General features: G+C 35.2%; 1 long non-coding RNA gene across 1 annotated transcript in view; it reads left to right on the top strand.

The window, feature by feature from the left end:
- The first annotated feature begins 3,597 nt into the window (after positions 1 to 3,597).
- Positions 3,598 to 21,614, top strand: part of LOC116269181 — a 62,161-nt gene continuing 44,144 nt past the window's right edge. The window contains exons 1-2 of the long non-coding RNA XR_004176614.1: positions 3,598 to 4,734; positions 15,645 to 15,679. This is a non-coding gene — a long non-coding RNA (uncharacterized LOC116269181). The remainder of the gene's footprint in view (positions 4,735 to 15,644; positions 15,680 to 21,614) is intronic.

Raw genomic sequence — 21,614 nt, forward strand, 5'->3', positions numbered from 1 at the left:
CCATGTTTAATTAGATATCTTCAGGACTATTTTTCTAAAATACAAATCTCCTATAAATCTGTGGTCTTATCCTTTCAATGGCCTTGCCTACATACAGAGTAAAATATAAATTCTTATTAGATGTTTTTCAAAGTACTTCATGATCTGCTCCTTATCTACCTATCTTCCAGTAATTTTCTTTGCCTCCTTCAATTCTGGTGCTCTTATATAATCAGTTCAGGTGTAACTGCCTCCTGGTCTTCCCTGGTTAAATAGCACAGAGAGGTGGAATATGGAAAGACTTTGGAAATCTCCTGGCATATCATATCGTTTGAGCAAGAAGCAATGCAGAACATGTAGAAGAGGCTTTTAAGCATAGAAAAAGGCCTAAGATCTCACCACAACCCAAGAGGCTCCAGGATCAGATATAGCAGGTAAAAGGGGGGACAAGAAAAAGAGCTAGCATTGAACAGAGGCGTTAATAGAAAGCTTGTTCCCTTTCCCTCGTATCCTTTCTCTCCTTCCCCTTTTCTGTCTCTCCTCCAGCCAACCTCTTCTACTTATTTCCTTCCACTCTCTTTTCCCTCCTCTCTTCACAACTAATGAAATTGTTGGCCCTAAATCTTCACTCCACTGTAATAATATCATATATCCCTTTGGTCTAGGCCTCAAAGTGGGTGAAATATACTTTCTCACCCCTTAAGCTTGAACTTTGTCCTGTGACTTGCTTAGGCCACTGGGACGTTAAGGGTACAATGTGAGCAGAGGCTTGAATTGTACTGATGCAGTTGGGCTTGCTCTCTTGTACTTCTGATACAGCCATGAGGATGGCATTCCCTGGATACCAGAATGAGTCATGTGGGGCAGAGCCATCCAAACCAACACATACACCTGCTTCTTGAAGCAGGGCTGCCCAGCCACCTGCAGATGCACAGTCAAGAAATAACTTTAATTGCTAAATGCCACTAAAATGTTGCAGTATCTTTCATTCAAAAAAGGTGGCTGATACAGAAACTGATAGCAAGAGGTGCGATACTGTCATAAAAACACTGAAATATATGGCATTTAATTGAGGTCTAGGTGGAGGAATGATATGGAAACTTTTATAAAACGGAGAAGTAGCAATCCATATTTTGTAGTGGCAAGCATTTTGGTAAAACTATTGTCTGTCATATGAAGAAAATGTATCTAATGAACCTGCAAAGTTTGGTTAGAAGGTATCAGGAGAAGTGTTGAAGATATCAACTGGCTGTTGCGAACTGAATTTGATAAAATACTACAAGAAAGAAAAGAGCTTAGAAAAGGACTGGTCAATTTTCTTGCAGAATTTAGAGGGAATGTAAAGAGCCAAGAAATTGCAAATTTAAAATAGAAGATTGTTTCTCACCAAATCAATTTTAACAAAATTGGGTATTTTAACACAATCACAAGTTGAAGACTAAATCTGGGGTGCTGCCAGAAAGACATGGCCAGTTAGACATGATCAAACCAAGAATGTGGCTGAAATACCCTTTGTTAAGATTGCCAAAAGGATTAAAATGATATCTAGTAGATTTCTCACAGGACAAAAGGGGTCCATGAGAGCCCAAGGGAATGGTCCCAGAAATGTCTGACTCACTCCAAGAGCCCATAAATACAGAATATGGCTTAAAAAGAATCATGGGTATGGCTTTGGTACATGGAGTTGATAGAAATCAAATACGTAAAAATCCACAAAGGTTTTAAGAGAAATGTATAAGCAACATCACCACAAGCTGGGAACAGAAAACAGACTGGCTGTTTGAAATGTAAAAAGACTTCTGAGTCTCCAACTTTCTACAGGCAGGAATATATACATTTAATTAATGCTACAAATTTCTCCCTAAACTTCTTAAGTGATTTCCCATTAATTTTGATATGCTGTGTTGCCATTTTCATTCATAGTATTTTATAATTTTCCTTTTTTATTTTTGTTTTGACCCATGGGTTATAAAGAAGTATACTTTTAGTATCCAAATATTTGAGTTTTTTCTAGATAGCTTTCTATTGCTGATTTTTAATTTAAATCCATCGTGGTCAGAGAACATACTTTGTATAATTTGAATGATTTAAGTTTATTGAGGCTTCTTTATGCTCAGAGGATGATCTACCGTGATAAATGTTCTGTGTGCACTTGAGAAGAATGTGTATTCTGCTGCTGTCAGGTAGAGTGTCCTTTATAAGTCAATAAGGTCAAATTAGTTATTGCGTTATTTCCATCTTCTCTATTCATAACAACTTTCTATCTACTTGTTGTATCAATTATTGAGAAGGAGTATTAAAGTGTCTGACTATAATGTGGCCTTTATCTGTTTACACTGTTTTCAGTTCTATCAGTTTTTACTTCAGGTATTTTGAAGCTCTGATATTAGGTGCATAAATGTTTAGGACTGTTAGGTTATTTTGATGAAGTGACTTCTTTATTATTATGAAATGATCTTCTTTTTGTCCTTGGTAATATCCTTTGTTCAGATATATGCTTTAACTGATATTATGTTAGACACTCCAGCTTTCTTTTGTTTATTGTACATGCGATTTTTCTTTACCCCTATTTTAATTGTTAACCTGTTTGTGTCTTCATATTTGAAGCGTATTTCTTGTAGGCAGCATATAATTGCTTCTTTTATTAAAAAAAAAAAATTCTGATCTGAAAGCCTCTGCTTTTTAATGGAGTATTAATGTTTACATTCACATTTAAGGTGATTATGTTTGAGTCTATGATCTTTTAATTTGTTTTCTATTTGTCACTTCTGTTCTATTTTCCCTTTCCTGTTTTCTGTTTTCATTTAGATTAATTTAATTCTTTTTTATTTGATTTTATCTCCTGAGTAACTAATTAGCCATAACTATTTCTTTTACTATTTTGGTGGTTTCTTTGAGCTTTGTAGTATTTATATTTAGCATCACATCTACTTTTAAGTGATGCTATACTACTTCATGTACAGCTTCCAATACTTATAATAGTACTTTTCCATTTCTCTCCTCCTGACCTTTGTGCTATTGTCACATATTTAACTTTTACATATGTTATAAACCACATTCTTACTGCTTTCATTTAAAGAGTCTATTGTCTTTTAAAGATATTTATATATTTACCTCTGTAGTTACAATTTCTAGTGCTCTATACCTTTGTCTATATTTATATTCTATCTAGTATTTTTCCCTTTTATTTGAAATATTTCCTTTAATAGTTCTTATTGGATAGGTTCATGGATGATTAGTTCAGCTTTTATACATTTGAAAAAGTCTTTATTTCACCTTATTTTTTTATTTTTTATTTTTATTTTTGAGACAGAGTCTCACTCTGTCACCCAGGCTGGAGTGCAGTGGCACTGTGTCGGCTCACTGCAACTTCCGTCTCCTGGGTTGAAGCAATTCTCCTGCCTCAGCCTCCCGAGTAGCTGGGATTACAGGTGCCCACTACCATGCCTGGCTAATTTTTATATTTTTAGTAGAGATGAGGTTTCACCATGTTGACCAGGCTAGTCTCACACTCCTGACCTCAAGTGATCCACCCACCTTGGCCTTCCAAAATGCTAGGATTACAGGTGTGAGCCACCATGCCTGGCCTCACCTTCATTTTTGAAATATATGTTCACTGGGTATAGAATTTGAGGTTGACATTTTTATTTTAATAATTTTGAAGAGGTTGTTCTACCGTCTTGTCACTTGCCTTGTTTCTGACATAAAATTTGCTATATTATTTATTTTCTTAGTATAATATTGTTTTTTCTCTTTTTTCTTGGCTAGTGATTTATTATTGGATGTCAAATTTAATATTTTCTCTTTATCACAAGTTGTGAACAGTTCAATTATGCTGTGCCTTTATGTAGTCTTTTTTTGTGTGTTTGAGTTTCATTGAATTGGATTTATGGGTTTATAATTTTCATCATATTTGGAAACATTTCTACCATTATTTCTTCAAATAGTCTTCCCGTCTTCACCTTTCTCTCTCTCTCCAGCTTACTGATACTCTTTTTTATTTGATTTTTATTTTGTATAGGTTCCAATACTATGTCTTCAAGTTAACTACTCTTTTCTGCAATGTCTAGTCTGCTGTTGATCCCATCTAGTGCATTTTAAATTTCATACATTATAGTAGTTACCTCTGGATGTTTGATTTGGGTCATTTTTATATCTTCTATATCCCTGTATAACTTTTTGAACCTATCACATATAGTTATAATAAATGATTAACTATCTTTGTCTGCTTCTGTGTCAGTTCTTGGTTGCTTTTGATTGATTATTTTTCTCATCATGGTTTCAGTTCTGCTTCTTTTCTTGACTGCTAATTTTTTATTGGATACCAAACATAGCAGATTCTGCCTTATGGGTGCTGAATATTTTCATATTTCTTCAGACATTCTTGAGCTTTCTTCTGGTATACATATATTATCTGGAAACCACTTGATACTTCTGGGTGTGGTTCTTGCTTTCAAGGCTTGTTAGGTAGGACCTGACCAGTGCTCAGTCTGTTACTGATTGTTACTATTGAGTCAGAATCCTTTTGTTTTCTCTGTCGAATTTCCATGAACCATGAGATTCTCAGAGATGGCTGTTAGGAACAGATACTGTTCTTAGTCTTGTAGGGGTCTGGACACTGTTTCTCTAATCCTTTCTGGTAGTTCTTTCCATATGCTCATGTAGTTTCCTCAAACACAGGTGCAGATCCACACTGAGCAGAGTATTCAAGGGATACCTTCTTCAAATTGATCCACAGTTTATTTTTACAGAAAAGTAAGTTATAAAATACATATGCCAAATTCATTTCTCAAAAATAGATTGTATGCTAAGATACAACAAAATATTTTCAATGGATATTTCTGGGTGGCATTTTTTTGTTTTTTGCTTTTTTATATTTTTAGCACATGGTTTTATAATCAGAAAATCACTTACATTAAATTAAAAACGGCTGGGCACGGTGGCTCACACCTGTAATCCCAGCACTTTGGGAGGCCGAGGCGGGCAGATCACAAGGTCAGGAGATCGAGACCATCCTGGCTAACATGGTGAAACCCCGTTTCTACTAAAAACACAAAAACAAAATTAGCTGGGCGTGGTGGCGGGCGCCTGTAGTCCCAGCTACTCAGGAGGTTGAGGCAGGAGAATGGCGTGAACCCGGGATGCAGAGCTTACAGTGAGCCGAGATCGCGCCACTGCACTCCAGCCTGGGCTGCAGAGCAAGACCGTCTCATAAACAAACAAACAAACAAACAAACAAATAACACACAAATTAAATGCTCCTTCTTAAGGTGGCTTCTCCAGTTTCTCAGTCAAAGTTAATTGCTTCCTTCACTCTGCCATAATTTCTATTAGGAAATTCTTATGATTAGTTTACATTTTTCTTTCTCTACCACTCTACTCTGAGCTCCTTCAAAGTAGTTACCAAGTTTTACCAAGTTTTGTTTAATTTTATGTCCCCACTGTCTGACATAGAACAGAATTGTTGGGTATTAAAAGAACCCTTAATAAGGTAAAACTCAGAACCCCTATAGAAACAAATTTCATTTGTTTTAACTTGTATTTTAGGTTCAGGGGTACATGTGCAGCTTTGTTTTATAGGTAAATTCATGTTACAGGAGTTTGCTGTATAGATTATTTTGTCACACAGGTACTAAGCCTGATCCCAACCTTTTATTTTCTGCTTCTCTCCCTCCTCCTATCTTCCACTCTCAAGTAGGCTCCAATGTCTGTTGTTCCCTTCTTTGTGCTCATGAGTTCTCATCATTTAGCTCCCATTTATAAGTGAGAGCATGTAGTATTTGGTTTTCTGTTTCTGAATTAGTTTACTAAGAATAATGGGCTCCAACTCCACCCATTTTCCCTCAAAAGACATGATCTCATTCTTTTTAATAGCTGCATAGTATTCCATTGTGTATATGTACCACATTTTCTTTATCCAGTCTGTCATTGATGGGCATTTAGGTTGATATCATGTCTTTGCTATTGTGAATAGTGCTGCAGTGAACATTTTCATGCATATCTTTATGGTAAATTGATTTTTGTTTATCTGGATACATATCCAGTAATGGGATTGCTGGGTCAGATGGTAGTTCTCTTTTTAGCTCTTTGAGGAATTGCCATACTGCTTTCCACAATAGTTGAACTAATTTACATTCCCACCAACAGTATTTAAGTGTTCCCCTTTCTCCTCAACCTCACTAGCATCTGTTATTTATTTATTTATTTATTTTTTACTTTTTAAGAGTAGTCATTCTGACTGGTGTGAGATGGTATCTCATTGTGGTTTTGATTTACATTTTTCTAGTGATCAGTGATATTGAGCTTTTTTTCATATGCTTGTTGGCTTCATGTATGTGTTTTTGGAAAAGTGTCTGTTCATGTTCTTTGCTCACTTTTTAATGGAATTGTTTGTTGTTTTCTTGTACATTCATTTAAGTTCCTTATAGACGCTGGATATTAAACCTCTGTAAGATGCATAGTTTGCAGAATTTTTCTGCCATTCTGTATGTTGTCAGTTTACTTTTTTGACAGTTTCTTTTGCTGTGCAGAAGCTCTTTAGTTTAATTAGATCAAATTTATCAATTTTTGCTTTTGTTATAATTGCTTGTTGCATCTTTGCCATGAAATCTTTGCTTGTTCTTATGTCCAGGATGGTATTGCCTAGGTTGTCTTCCAGAGTTTTCATAGTTTTGGGTTTCACATTTAAGACACAAACAAATGGAAAACATCCCATGCTTATGGATAGAAAGAATCAATATCATTAAAATTGCCATGCTGCCCAAAGAAATGTATAGATTCAATGCTATTCCTATCAAATTACCAATAACATTCTTTACAGAGCTAGAAAAAACTATTTTATAATTTATATGGAACTAAAAAAAGAGCCCAAATAGCCAAGGCAATCCTAAACAAAAAGAACAGAGCTGGAGGCTTTACATTACTCAACTTCAAACTATACTACGGGGCTACACTAACCAAAACAGCCTAGCATTGGTACAGAAACAGATACATAGATCAATGGAACAGAATAGAGAGCCCAGAAATAAGGCCACACATCTATGACCATCTGATTTCCGACAAAGCTGACGAAAACAAGCAATGAGAAAGAACTCCCTATTCAAAAATGGTGCTGGGATAACTGGTTAGCCATATGGAGTATATTGAAACTGGACATCTGCCTTATATCATATATAAAAATAAACTCAAGGTGGATTAAAGGCTTTGATCTAAAGCAACAACTTTTAGTAGGTGGTAGATGGACAAGTATTTGTGGTATTAAAAAGGTATATTCTGGCTAGGCATGGTGCCTCATGCTTGTAATCCTAGCACTTTTAATGGCTGAGGTGGGCAGATCAGTTGAGGGCAGGAGTTTGAGACCACTCTGGCCAATATGGTGAAACCCCATCTCTACTAAAAATACAAAACTTAGCCAGGCATGATGGTGGGTGCCCGTAATCCCAGGGAGGTTGAGGCAGGAGAATTGCTCGAACCCGGGAGGCAGAGGTTGTAGTGAGTTGAGATTGTGCCACTGCACTCCAGCCTGAGCAACAGAATGAGACTCTGTCAAAAAAATAGGGGGCGTATTTTGTGTTGTAACATAATTTTATATTTAGAAAGTGAAGAAGATGAAAATTATAGAAGGTGAAGTTTGACAAATTATCTTGGGTGGTGGTAGTGGCCTGATGTGTCTTCAGTAGGGTAGGCCACACTGGACAGGTTACAGAACAGGAGATTGAGTACAGGCAGTGTGTATGTATGTGTGTGTGTGTGTGTGTGTGTGTGTGTGTTCATATAGTATTTACATTTATGAAAAGGAGGCCTAGCTGTGGAAATGCTGCTCCCAGATTTGCCTTAGAGGGAGAAATTCTAGTTGAAATAAACATAATTCTGAGCCTCCTGAGTTCTTGGGCTCCTTGCAGCATCGACTCCATGCTGGTTTTAAGGGGTGTGGTATGTTTCTTCTATGTAGATTATGATCTAACTGGGGTTAAAATTCTTTCCTTGTAGCTGAGGTACCTCATACATCAGATGGCTTTACTAAATACTTAAGAGGATTGAAAAAGCACATATAAGAGTCTGGAAAGTTGTCTTTCTTATTCTTCCACAGCTAACTGGCTCCTATCCAACCACATGAAATTTTAGAATTGAAAAAAAAGCCCTCCAGGGACCCCCATTCATTCAGCATCCAACTCCAACACCTACTTCTACCTCATTCTGCCTTTGGGGTTCAAGCTCTTTCTCCCAGGCTTGGCCTCTGGTCCAAGATATAGTGTCCTTTCCACCCCCTGACACCAGAAGGGATGTTACTCCTGATAACATTTAGGTGATATCCTGCTGCTCAACTGTAGGGATGTGGACTTATTTTTGGTACAAGTTCAAAATCAAAGTCAGAAATACCAACGATGTTGAATGCAGTGTTCTGAAGCAAGGACTGAGTAAATATTAATAGAGTGACTCTCCTCACAGCATGCATTGTGATTATGTAAAGGAGAGCAACCATATTATTTTATTCATGATTCCACAAACGTAGTTTTGATGCACTCATGTGTTTTTTCCTGGTGTTTGTTTCCACTCTCTAACACACCTCTATCTTGGCAAGACTTTTATTTCCATTGTCTCAAAAATGCAGAGAAAGAAGCCTAAGCATTACTGAGCCAGGGTAAAAACAGAATATGATGTCAGATGGAATCAGCTTCTGCTTGCCCAGGTGAGGTCTGTGGAACGAAAAGGACACCGGTTTTACTGCACCGTAATGACGATGAGGCAGGAGTGTGCATATGTGGTACAGCTCTGCTTCTCAGAGTTCCCTGTAACATACCATGGTGCAGGAAGTACAGAAAACTTTGGGGGTTGGGAGGGGTAAAGGTGTGACTTCCTGATGCCCAGAGTGGTTCCAGAATGGGAAGAACATTTCCCAAGGTTCAATGGTGGCATGATTGTGGGACATGAACAGGCCTTGCAGCTGAGAATGAAAATCTCCAAATATTTGGAAACTCTCTGCCTTTTAATTATTTAAATCCAATGCTTGTTATTTGTGATCATATCTGATTATGGTTATAAAATGAAGCTATAGCTCAATGTAGAACAAATTTATTTTTCTGATTTGAAGGGGGCATTTGAAACACAGTGCAACATGCAAAACAAAGAAAGTAAATGGGAAGTGGATATATATTGAAAATAGCTTTCGTGGTTTATAAATAGTAGTCATGTAATTAGCCCAACACACAAATGCAACATAATTAATGCTATTAACTAAAATGTATGTTTCAAAATATCTAGGACAATTGTATAATTATAATGTAATTGAAGCCACTTAAACAGAAACTTTGCCCTTTCCTTTTGGTCTCAGGTATTCTTTTAGTTGTTGCACCCATATTTTCTGATTTTAAAGAGTAAAATATATTAAGGTGTTTTAAATCACTAGACTTCTTTTGCTCTGATAAACTGACTTACATTTAGCTTGTTATTACATAATTGTTACTGTGATTCATATTCACATAAAATTCACATTAACCAAATACATATGTATTACTCTGATGAAATGTATCAACATTATATGAAAATTCCAAATGCATGTATAAAATAGATAATAGTATAGGTACTATAAAAGTCAAGATTTTTACGGTTAAAACTATGTCAGCATTTTCATAATGTGTTCCTATTTCAAAAATGTAACTTGATCAAAAAAGATTTTTATTAAGATTTCATGTGGTTTTTGAGCTTTCAACCAGAGCAATTTTTAAAAAGTGATTTTTCTTAGTCAGATTTGACATTTCTCAATAGTAGACAGGCACAAAAGGAGAGCCAATTTCCTTACTGTGAGGGTCACTTCAAATGCCTATTGTTACTGAAACACACTTGCAGACAAAAATAAATAAGTAACAAAGAGTTACTTGTGTCCTTGGATCCATGTCATGGGTGTCTTATGGGGGAAACAACTTATCCAATTACGAGACTCTTGACTGTGCTCCAAAAGAGAATCAGCACATTTCCTTTGTTGCTACATTCTTCTCTTTACCTAGACTTTCTCCAGACTATCCTCCTATTTTCCTGTTTCAAAAACCATCATTCTATGAAGTTTCCCCCCGTTTAATCCTCTCAATTGAAAGAGCCACCTCCCTAAAACCATAAAGCCCTTTCTATTATTGAGATTTGTTTGTTTTTAACACACATTTTCCTACTTTTCTTATTCCTGCCTTTTTTTTTTTTTTTTTTTCTGAGATGGAGTCTCACTCTGTCACCCAGGCTGGAGTGCATTGGCGCGATCTCGGCTCATTGTAACCTCCACCTCCGGGTTCAAGCAATTCTCCTGTGTCAGCTTCCCGATAGCTGGGATTACAGGCAAGCACCACCAGGCCCAGCTAATTTTTGTATTTTTAATAGAGATGGGGCTTCAACATGTTGGCCAGGCTAGTCTTGAACTCTTGACTTCAAGTGATCCGCCTGCCTAGTCCTCCCAAAGTGCTGGGATTACAGGCGTAAGCCACCACATCCAGCCTCTTATTCTTGCTTTTGAAGACAGGGGCTTAAATGAGTTTCCCCAGCTTTAAAATCCTAGTGACATAACTCATTGCCTTATGTATATGCAGACTTAATAACTCTTAGGCTCCCAGGTCTTGTTAGTTGGAATTGAACTTTTAATTATTATTTTTTGTCTTTTCTTTTTGCTTCTATTTCTTCAGCGTTCTCATAGAGTGTTGTTCAGATCACTGTTAGAGCACCTGGCCATTTACAGGACTCTGCACTAGAAGTTTTGGAAGAGTAGGTCTGTTTGACCTAATTTGGCTTTGTCATTGGTCTACTTCACCAATGAATCAGAGGCTAATACAAAACAAAACTTCTCAACCTAGACCTCATCCTGGCAACTGTTTGGACTCTTCTCAATTAGCTCTGCCCAAGTTGTTGCTACAGGAGACCACCTTGAGGTCACTGGTCTAACTTCTCACACCCGACCACAGAAGGCATCTGCAGAACTCACCATGCACCACCTTCTCTCCTTCAAGGGAGAAACAGGTAGAGACCAAGCCTGAAGCCTCTTTGTATTCCCAGAACTAAGGACGTGGCAAAAACTTGTTAAATATTTCCTGCATAAGTGGAATAATCCACCAATCAGTTAATTGAGACTTGTTTGTCTGTTCTTTCTATTAATTAATATAATGAATATTTAGAATGACGAACTGTTTCTCTGGCCATGAGGCAAAATAAATAAGAATTAAATGCATAATTCTATCTGTATTAGCTCCATTCACCAACCAAATGAACTTACCATGTACAGACTGTTCTGCAGAAGGTGTTAATTCACAATGATTCAAATTAACATTAATATTTGCAGACATTGCCTTTCATTTATCTTAGCTCATTTACTTTATCACAAAATAAAGCCAAGTTAAATATTACTATATGTGGAAAAAATTTAAAGTGGTTATGTATTACAGAAAGCCTTATAAAGCATTAATCTTCATTACTGAGGAGACATTTGCTAATTCCCTTAAGGATACACCACTTGAGTTCCAAGATTCCTCAAGGGAAAGGTGTAAGCTTTGAGATGTAAGCATCTTACACGTTATTCAAATAAAGGATTTCTTCTAATAGGTTTGAAGATAGAGTCCAGAGAAAATGGGAAATGTATATGCAGTTGATCAATGGAATTGATGACCCTAATTTTCCACATCTTTCTATAGCCATACCCATTGTCATCACTGTTAGTCCATTTTACATCCCTATAAGGGAATATCTGAGGCTGGGCAATTTATAAAGAAAAAGGGTTTAATTAGCTCACAGTTCTGCAGGCTGTACAGGAAGCCTGGTGCTGTTACTTGCTTAGCTTCTAGTGAGGCCTCAGGGAACTTTTACTCATGATGAAAGGAGGCAAAGTGGGAGCAGCCACATCACATGGTGGGAGAGAGAGCAACAGAAAGAAGAGGGAAGTTCCAGACTCTTTTAAGCAACCAGTTCTCATGTGAACTAACTGAGCAAGAACTCACTTATCTCTGAGGGACTGATGTTAAACCATTCATGAGGGATCTGCCCCATGATCCAATCACCTCCAACAGGTCCCACTTTCAACATTGGGAATCACATATCAGCATAAGATTTGGAGGGGACAAATATCCGATCCACAAAACCACTCTCCCACACTTATCTAGAACTTGGCCACAGAATTTTCTTTGGCCAATGAGACAATTTGACATAAGTGGCTTGAAAAGTGTTTGTGGATTTCCATGTATTCACTTGGACATTTGTCATTACCAAGAGAACACACTTAGACTAGCCTGCTGGAGGATGTTAGAGGGTAGAGGAGGTCAAGGTTGTCCTAGCTGAGGCTGTACCAGACCAGCCACTGCCAGTCCACCCTCAGCTGACTAGACACAAGAGTGAGCACAGCCAATATTTATTAAACTAAGCCTTGATCAGCAGAACTTCTGAGCAGCGCCATAGCTTTGTGAAAAATAATGAATGATTGTTGTTTTAAGCCATAATACTTAGGACACAGTATTATTGTAGCAATAGGTGACTGATACAGTGGCTAATTTTTCTACAAGACTATGGTGAAGTCTCCAATTTATTGCAAGTACATAGTGAATTTACATTTTATATTTTTCAACAATTTTCAGTAGAGGGGAGGCATACATGTGAAAAGTTGAAATGGAAGTTAAGTTTATTTTCAAAAGGAATAAAATAATCTGAGAAAATGAGAGAATTTTCAGAGTCAGTGTATTATCTTGGTAAAACATAGGCTCTAGAGGAAAATCATATGGGCTAGAGTTCTGGTTACAAACCTTAAAAGCTGTGTGATCTTGATCAATTTACTTAATCATCTGTCTATCATTCCTTTTTTCATCTGTAAAATTGGAATACCTATTGATGGTTGATGGCCATGAAAATTATGAGGAAATTATATCTATATCTATATCCATCTATATGTACTTAGATGAGTTTTGACACTTAATAAGCAGTCAATAATGTTAGCTAGTATTGTGTAACAGATGAGGCATAAAATAGAGTAACATCAAGTCATTACTATGTAGCAAGCTTCAGGACACAATGTAGAACTTCAAATAGGGGAGAGTTTTCTGACCACGATCAATTGCTTATTTATTTTCTAGATATTTTTCAAAGGCTCGTATCAATTGCAAAATCATTAAATAATATAGGAATAGTGGGCTATAGGGAATGGTAAACCCAGATTCAGATTGTATGACGATGGGCCAACCATGCAGCCTTCCTGGAATTCAGTTTCTTCATCAGTAAGTGAGGTCTTGGTTGAACAAGATGATCTGTAGGAGCTGCATACTTTGAAAATTCATTATGTCTAAACCTATACCTTAGTATCAAAGTACTTTGAATAGGCAAACTGATCTCATGTCACAATTGTTAATGAATGACTTTTTAAAATGCGTTAGTAGTTTAAATGGTGAGAAAGTTTAAATGCTGAGTAGTTTTGTGAGAAAGAATAGCAGTGATAATATTTTAAGTAAGAATACACTGTTTTATACAAAGACAAGGAATATAATATGTATTGGGGATGTTTCTTGAGGATCTACATCATTCCTGATACTGTGGTAGATTCTGAGGACTAACAGATAAAAGCCCATTCCCATAGGGTACCTACAGTGCAGTGGGAAGACAAAGAAGTAAAATCTGTGGTAACAAGGACACAGACCAACAAGGGGCAGCAGAGAAAGAGAAAATAAATCATATTTAAAACAAAAACATACTATTTTATTTTATTCTTCAGAAATGTTAGTCTTGTTGATTGATATGAGAGAAAATCCAGATTTGTTGTGTTTATGGCCACTAGAACATAGACCATCCCACAATTTTTACTTGCTTTTAAATTTTTCCGTAAAAGCATAAAAGTGGAAAATTTTACCCCTAAACGAAAAGTTGTATATATTTTAACAAAAACTAAAAATAAGGTGTGCTTATTACTGAAGTTCCTGTCTCTCAGCTTTATACCCAGTTTTGCCCTCTAAGACTCTGCCTGTAGAGGGTGCTATAGGAAGAATGGGAAGCTGGAGGGGAGGGAAGGAACTTTCTATTTCCCTGTGAGCTTCCTGCTCTACTAACATCCAAATCCAGTCTGCAACTTTTCCAACACATACAGAACCAGCTTTTGGATGTCCCAATGCAGAGATACCTCAGCTAAACAGCACTCCTCAACAGACGTCTGCATTTGAGCCCCACTGGGTCCTTCCTCTAAGATTTTAATAATCTCAACCTTTAAGTTTTTGTTCCCCAGTCCCTAGGCTGATAGCAGCTTTCTACAGTTGCTGTTTCTGAGATACCATACAGTTCTCTTTTTATTCTTTCAATTACATAGTTAACAACTTTGTACCTTTGTCAATTCTTTATATTAAATTTTATATGTACAAAAACTGGTGTGGTTTCTGTCTCTTGACTGAACCTGACTGAAACCAGGAACAAAATAAAAATCTTAACAATATGTTTAAAAACTGTTTGCAATTGAAATATAACTTGCATACATTAAGTATGTGAATCTTACATGTTAGATAGATAAATATAGATATAGCTAGTGTAGCCATCATCTGGATTAAGATATAGAACATTTCTAGCACTAAGAAGCTTCTTTGTGTTTCTCCCAGTTAATACTCCTTGCAAAGGCAACCATTATTGAACTTTATATTAATGGAATCATGCAAAATGAAATTTTGTGTGTCTGGCTGAACATCTTTTGATATATATTGATTTTTCTGTGTGTTCTCTTTTACCAGTGTGATGTATTGCATTGTACATATATCAATTTATTTATCCATTTTCTTGTTAATGGACAATTGAATTGTTCTTGCTTTTAAGTTATTTTGAATAAAGCTTTTATAATACATCTTGCAACAAGCTTTTGGTGAGCATAAGCACTCATTTTGGAGTATATAACCAGGAATGGAATTGTTAGGCTATGGAATACATACTTGTTTAATTTTGGTAACTATTGCTACACAGTTTTTCCAAAGGGGTTGGGCTGATGTATAATCCTTCCTGCAATGCCTGAGAATTCCAGTTGATCCACATCTTTGCCATTATCTCTTTAAATATTGCTTGTATCTCAATCTTTCCTTCTCCAGGAAATGAATAAATGAAGGTTAAAGTTTGTATTCTATGTGTTACCTAAGCTATGTTCTTCTTAAAAATAATATTTTATTTGCTTGTCTCTGAGCTTACTTCTTCAGTCTTCTGTTGTGTGCTGTTAAACTCATTCAGTGAGTTCCACATTTCAGATTTTTTGTTGTCCAGTTCTAGAATTTCCATTTAACTGAAATTTTCTGTTTGAATTCTCCATGTTTTCATCTATATTATACATATTTTAAATTTGTTTTAATATATTAATCATAGCTATTTAATTCCCCCCATCTGATGACTCCTTTTTCTGAACTATCTGTGAATCTATTTTTTCTGTTTTGATTGAGTTATGTGCATTGTTGAAACTACATATATTGAGTTTAGTCACCACTTAAAATATCTTCTAAAAGATTACTTTGTGATTTAGTGTTACAATGCAAAGTTATTGTGTATTTAGCAATGAATAGTGCAGTGGGAAGAATCAGTGTTTGGTTTCATTGATTTTTGTCTATTTTCACTTTCATGAATTTTGATTTTTACTTTTATTATTTCCTCTCTTCTGTTGGATTTGAATTTAATTTGCTCCTCTTTTTCTATTTTCTTAGAACAGATGCTGATTTGAAACCCCCATTTTCCTAAGGTGAGTACTTTATACTACAAGTTTCATTTTTGATCCACGGGTTATCTAGAAGTATGTAGTTTAATCATCAAATATTTGGAAAATTTTCACTTCCTTTTTCTTTTAATGATTTTTAGTTTAATTATATTGCAGTCCATTGAAATATTTTAGGTATTTTATTTTTGGCCCAGAATATGGGTTATCTTACTTATTGTTTAATGTTCACTTAAATAGATGTATATTTTGATGTTTTTAGGTGGAGTACTCTGTAATTATCAATCAGACAAACTGGTTGACTGTGTTGTCCAAATCATTTATAAACTGACTGATTCTCTTTTTATTTGTTCTGCCAATTGCTTAAAGAGAATTAAAGAGAATTATCGAAGTCTTAATTCGGAATTTGTCTATTTCTCATTTAAGTTCCATAAGTCTTTTCTTCACATATTTTAGTGCTCTATCATTATGTGCATACTCATGTAGGATTCATATGACTTCTTGGATAATTGACCACTTTGTCATTATGTAATGTCCATTTTTGTCTCTCATAATATTTCTTATTCTGAAGTCATTTTATTTGATATTAATTACTCCAGCTTTCTTTTATTAGTATTTGTGCTCATTATATATATGTATATGTATATATTTCTATTCTTTTACTGTTAGCTTATCTTTATATTTAAAATAGGTTTCTTGTAGTCAACATTTAGTTGGATCTTACATTTTTATTTAATCTGACAGTAATCTCTATCTTTAAACTGGTAGTTTAACCCATTCACATATAATGTGATTATTGATATAATTGAATTAAAGCAATTACCTTGCTAGCTATTTTCTATTTTCTGCCATCTATTCTTTGTTTCTTATTTCCTTTTTTTAAAAAAGAAAACGATTTAACTGAACATCTTCATGATTTTTATCTTCTCTATTGACTTATAATATTTATATCTCTTTTAAAAATTAATAGTTGCCCTGAAGTTAATAATAAACATACTTAATGAATCAGAGTCTATCTTTGAATATTATGCTGCTTTATGTATATTGTAAGGAACTTATAACAGTATACTTAATTTCTTTCTCCTATTCTTTTTGCTATTGTCATACTATTGTCATATATTTTAGTTGTATATTTTCCATAAAAATACAATGAATTACAATGGTATATTTCTGTCTGAAAAACTACTTTTTATAATTGTTGTAAGGTTGGTCTTCTTGGCACTGAATTTTCTCAGTACTTATTTACCTGAAATAATTTTTACTCTTTTTTTGAAATATATTTTTGTTTGATATAGAATTCTGATTGACATTTTTTGTTGTTGTTTAAAACTCTACATTTTAAAGATGTAGTTATTATTTACTAGTTTGCAAGATTTCTAAAGAGAAACCTGCTATAATTATTTATTATTATTATTATCATTATTTTTGAGACAGGGTCTTACTTTGTCACCCAGGCTGGAGTGCAGTCATGCAATCATGGCTCACTGCAGCCTTGACCTCCCAGGCCCAAGTGATCCTCCAACCTCAGCCCCCAGATAGCTGGAACCACAGGTGTGCACTATCATGTTTGGCTAATTTTTAAATCTTTTTGTGGAAATGAGATCTTCCTACATTGCCCAGGTTACTTTTGAACTCCTGGGCTCAAGTGATCCAGCCTCAGCCTCCCAAAGTGTTGGGATTATAAGCACGAGCCACCACATCTGGTTATTGTAATTTTTATCTTTGTTCTGCTGTTGGTAATTTGTCTTTTTTGCTCTGGCTGCCTTCAAAATTTTCTCTTGAGCTTTTAATTTTGGTATTTTAAATATAAAATTCTTACATAGTTTGTTGCTTTGTATTTATCTGATGGGTGGTCTTGAGCTTATTCAATCTGTGGTTTGGTATCTGTCATTAACATTGGAAAATTCTTGGCCATTATTTCCTCAAATTTTTTAAAATTCTGTTTTCTCTTTCTTTCTTTTCCTTTTGGGATTAGACTTATGAATTCTAAGAATATGTATCTTAGATCAATTGATATGTTGATTTTTTACACTGCTTTTGTACGTTGTTGATTTATTTATTAACTTTTCCATTCTTTTTGTTTGTTTGTTCAGTTTAGGTAGTTTCTATTGACCTGTCATCAAAATATCAACAAGTTCACTGATTGCTTCTTTGCCTATGACAAGTCTAAGGATGAGCCTGTAATGGACATTAATCATATCTGTCCTATTTTAATTTCTAGCATTTGCAATTGATTCTTATAGTTTTCATCTCTTTCCTAACTGATCTTGCATATTGTCCGCCTGTCCCATTAGAGACTCTAACATATGAATCACAGTTATTTTAACTTTTTTGTTTTTTAATTTCACCACCTGTGTCATACCTAAGTCTGTTTTTTATGACTGTTTTGGCTCTTAGGAGTGTGTTGTTTTTACTTGCCTTTTTGTATGCTTTGTAATTTTTGTTGAAAGTCAGGCATCTTGGAAAAGAAAGTCAGCCATTTTATATAATTTTTATCCCTGGAAATTAATGTCTCTCTTTCTATTAGAACTATTATGTAGGAGATTTAAGTTTAAGTTAAGTTAATGTAATACCCTTAGGTAGTAAGGGTATCATCTTGGTTTTAGGTTTATTGTTGCTACGGTGACCTTTAGGTCACCACTGGCTTCAAATTCCTCCAGCAATACCTCTGGTTTGCCAGAGGATTTTTTTTTTTTTTTAACTTAGTGGGTTATCCTATACCAATTCTAGATCTTCCTTTGTGCTGTACCTCAGAAAATTTCTTTTCATGCATTGGTTCCTCTCCTATGCCACTCCAGGTCATATTCCAGTGTTGTTACTTACTACTTCTCGTTAGCTTGTCAGCAAGGAGTGGTACTGGGGCATTCTTTCTTGTTTACATTAAACTTAGTCCTAGGCTGGCATGGTGTTATGTTTCTGGGTCCTGCAGTGTGAACTCCTGAGTGGTTTCCCTCCTCAGGCTCTAGGCCTGGACTCTGCATGCAATGCTGCCCCTCTCTCAGGGGAAGGATTTTAAAAATTGTTGTTCTCTTCTTCTAGCTGCAATTGATTTTCACTGGTGTGTTAAGGGTGTGATTGCACTTGCCTCTGTAGTTTAAGGCTCTGTTCCCCAGTGGAGATAGAGTAGTAGGGTGCAGGTAGGGCTCTGTGTTCCTCCAGCAGGGGCTGATGTGTACCATAAGAAACCCTTTCCTTCCTTGAATCATTTTTGTGATTGCCCTTGGTTCATGGAGACAAACCGTAAGGGTAATGTAGAACTCCTTAATTTTCTCATCTCTTAGGAACTTCGCACTCTTTCTAGAGTATACTTGGCCTCCACCAATTTGCCAACTCCATCAATTGAACCCTTTTTACTGGTTTTCAGTTGCATCTGTCTTAGATGAGCCATTGCACATGTTTTATCACTTCCTGCAGGCACCTGTCTTTTCTTTGATTTGGGGCTAGTTGGTTGCCCTGCAATTTCATCTTTCAATGGTTTCAAGAATCGTGAATTTATTTGTCTCTGTTACATTATATGGGTGGAAATGGCATTCTTTTGAGTTCTTTATATCCCTGGGTGAAAAATAAATTTGATGTTAATAAAGCATCATTGTAGAAATAATCAGAATTTCATATTTTCTTGCAAATTAACAACAAGGGTTTTATGGGACCTAAAAAAGGAAGATATCCACAACTAGATGAAGATGTGTTATATTTTGTTCCTAAAATACTTGCAACGAGCTTACTCTCACACTCCAAGTACTGCAACTGAAGGTAGGGTAGATTGCCAAATTCTTTGGAATAGATGAAATCATTTCAAAGCAATGAGGAACTGATGTTCTCAATTCATGTTGTACAGGATTATCATTAAGGCATCATGTCATGGTTTAAATAGCAGAATTTTTTTTTCTTTCTTAGTGGTTCATAAAATAATGATGTGACTTAAAATCAATGGCATTCTCTGTACTGTTAGCAGTGGGGCGAGGCTTTGTGTAAGTCCAGTGACAGGCGACTTTCAGATTAGGCACTGAAATTTAAGTGCCTAGAAAAAGTTTACATATATATATGTGTGTGTGTGTATGTTTGTGTGTGTGTGTGTATTCATGGAAGGTTGCTACAGTAAGCCTTTATTATTTGTGATTGTCTTACAATAATTTTATTAATGAGGCTGCTATTATAGCTGTTATATTAGAAAATGGGCAGAGAAGTTTCTAATGGCTTGCAAAGTTGCTCAGCTATATTTTCAATCAGGGGAAAGGTAGACTAAAGGCTCACAGACTATATTTCAAAAGTAAGTATTATTGGCATGTAAGAAGTATGGCATGAGACTTGGGTAATTTGGGGTGGAAATGAAGAAAAAAGGTTAAAAGATAAAAATGTCAGTGGATAGAAACTGGAAAGCAGTCAATATTGTTTTAGATCTTTCTTCATATATTGGTGTAAAAATAATAAGGTGAGTGTGAATTTACTAGACTGAACTCTGCTACATATGCAAAGGAAATCAAATTCCTTCTTTGATAACTGTATTGCATATAACAGCAGGGAAAATTCTTAATCAGTAAGTTGACCCCGTTCAGTCTGCTTTGTCAAGGAGACATTAGTGTATTGGGAAATTCTGTACGTTGACTTTCTGAAGTAAACTGGTTCATGGTTAGAGAAACTATTTACTTATATAGAGTTCTCTAGAATTTTACCAAATCTTTGTGGTTCTTAACATTTTTTGTTTGTATAACCCTCTTTCAAAAACTCCATAATAAGTTTCAAGGCAAAAAATGACATTAAGTTAAGAGTTGTGTGGAACTGAGTCTCTATCCTTCAAAAAACATTTGATATCTTTATGTTATGAAATTGTCTTTAATCATTAATTCTAAATAAATTATAAGATTTATCCATGTCACATGTTAGGGAATAAAGTAGAGTTGGGGCCAGATAAATATTTGATTTCCTTGTGTTTAGTTTTATCATTCATAAAAATTCCGAATGAAGAGATATGCCACATGCTAGTGTGTTTTTTGTAATGTATTTCTTTGGTAGTATTTTAAATAACAGGGAGTACCAGAAAACTGATCATTATGTAGAGATTTAACCTCAGCTAGCTATTTTATAACCAATGCTTTATTCCAGCTCTATAATTAACATCTAAAATTAACATTTTTCAACATGACTTTAAACATTAGAGAATCTAAGTAGATATAAATACTTAAAGTACTATTGCTTTGCACTTTTTAGGCCTTTCAAAACGGAACTAAAGGCAGTCTCTCTCCACATGAAATATGGCACAGTACATGCTTTGGAACTGTTTTGTAGTCTTAAATATTTTTTATGCAATTGAGTATAACTATTTCCATATGTTTATAAAGAGTAAAAGGAGGTAGCCACAGAGATGCTGAAATGTTGTATGTCCCTTTACATTGCTAGCCACATAAGAGAACTGGTTCCTTCTTATCTCTGGTCTTTTTATCAGATAAATAGAATTTATTCACTTTCTTTAATGCTAACCTGAAGATGATGTTTAATGCACCATAAACAAATCTTATGAATTTTTTTACATGATTAAAATGGTCATAACTATCCAGTGTTTCTTGCTGATTGAATCTGCCACTTCTGTTTACTAGGAAAATAAATAACACATGTTTGCTCTCTTTCTAAAAGGTTCTTATTTATTTTGTGGCCATTTCCTACTTATAATATTTCCAGCTTAATTTCATAAATCAGCTTTTATGCTTGAAAAAAGCTTTTATTGTACATTGTCTTCAAATATTTTGTCTTTGAGCTCTGGGCTTTTAATTGATGAAACATTAGGTTTTCTTCTCTCTTTTCTTTCTTTCTTTCTTTCTTTTTTTTTTTTTTGAAGTTGTATTAGAGTTGGATTTTAAAAAGTGAAACAGCTGCATGCCTTACATATGAACAGGCAGTATTTAGCTGTCTTAGATTTTTTTCCTCCACTATATTAGCAATGCTTGTGTCTAATTTATAGCTGTCA

Source organism: Papio anubis, chromosome 10 (genome assembly GCF_008728515.1).
Source record: "Papio anubis isolate 15944 chromosome 10, Panubis1.0, whole genome shotgun sequence".
In the NCBI taxonomy this organism is placed as follows: domain Eukaryota; kingdom Metazoa; phylum Chordata; class Mammalia; order Primates; family Cercopithecidae; genus Papio; species Papio anubis.